Source organism: Harpia harpyja, chromosome Z, assembly GCF_026419915.1.
Source record: "Harpia harpyja isolate bHarHar1 chromosome Z, bHarHar1 primary haplotype, whole genome shotgun sequence".
Classification (NCBI taxonomy): Eukaryota; Metazoa; Chordata; class Aves; order Accipitriformes; family Accipitridae; genus Harpia; species Harpia harpyja.
This window is the reverse complement of record NC_068969.1, coordinates 72,738,418-72,740,041: the sequence shown is the minus strand read 5'-3', so window position 1 is coordinate 72,740,041 and position 1,624 is coordinate 72,738,418.

Sequence of the window (1,624 nt, the reverse complement as noted above, 5' to 3'; positions counted from 1 at the left end):
AAACTATAAGATTACTTCTGAAAGAAGAGGTAGATGATACTTCTGAAGAGAGAATTTCAAAGAGAAGCAAGAAAAGGGGCAACAAGTATTGGGGGAAGTGTAAACAGGAACATTGTAACATGCTATTAAACCAACAAGTGTGATCTTTCTTTTACTGATAAAGATGTAATAAAGTCTACCCTACCTATAAACCTTGTTCTACTTACTGTGTTTTCTGACAAAACTAGAATTCCTCCTATGCAAAAGATGGCTCAGTGTTTTACCACTACTTACAAGTAAAGTTAGCAGCTGACAATAGTTACTGATAAATATCGATTGTACTTCAAGAAGGAAACTTTGTGCAATGCTCATTGCAGAATTTAGGGCAAACTTCATCTCTTGTTGAATTGCAATAAAATTTTACTTCAAACGTAATGTCTCTTAGTTTGTAATGTGCATCTGAAATACATAGGTGAACTGAATGTTGTCTCAAGGAAGTGTTCGTGATAGTTAAATTCATTGTTTTAGTGTCTTGGTAAAGCTTGGTAAAAATTATTCCCTTCCCCACCTCACCCTTTCATTTGACAGCAGCCTTTTTGGATGCTACAGATTGTATTCTCAAAAGGACCCGCCTTCTGCATGATAAGGGGGTCTTACTTTTTTAAAGCAACATCCCATGTAGTTACTTGCTATCTATTACTTCCCTATCACAGCCTTGTACTCAATGCAATGAAAGCGGCCCAACCAAGAGAAGTCACTGTGAAGGTATGATGATGGGTCTGATCACCAGCTAGGAAATAAAAGTAATAATAGTTTTGCATCCAACCTGTAAGTATTTTAAAAGGCTTTGATTATATTAAATTCATCTTACCAACAGATTCTATTTTAATTTATTTCTGTTTATTTAACACTCCGTGCTGCTGCATCTGTAAGACTTTGATCCAAAGGCAGAGGCTGCCAACCAAGAGATTTTCTTGAACTTTTCCCAGTACCATGCATCAGCAGTATTTGATCAATTTACTTACTGGCAAAGTAAGAGGCAAGACTACTGGACACTCAGTGAAACTTCCCTTCTGTGATAAGAGTACAATGCAGTTACTGCTAACAAAACCACATATATGGCTTTGCCAAAAGTTTTTAAAATTTGACTATATGCTGAAGTGTGCTCAACTTCTTCCTTTATAATGCATTGTAATTTTGCTTCATTAAACTGATTAACTTTGAGTTAAGATGGGTGACTTCAAACCATTTGCAAGCAATGATTTTTAGAGCAAACTGAATTTATACTTGTACCATCAAAAGAAAAAGAGTGTTCAGACCAAGTGTTTAAAAGCAATACAGGAATTCAGTGAGCATGTTCACAACTACACTGACACAGAAGACCAATAAAAACCAGATGCTATTCAGTAACACACACAGTAGCATCTTTTATTCTGCTACCCCCACTTTATCCAAGCTAGCAGTCTTCGACATCATATGCCTCTTACTCTCTTCCCTCCACCTCATACTCCAAGAGCTGTTTACTAGTCTTAGCCTAGAGTTGGTGAATATTCCCAGAGCTTACACTCAAATGCCAACTCTTAAGCTGGTCAGTCATCTTGAATTCTAGGTAATCATCAACCGCAAACACATTGAGACAAGATGC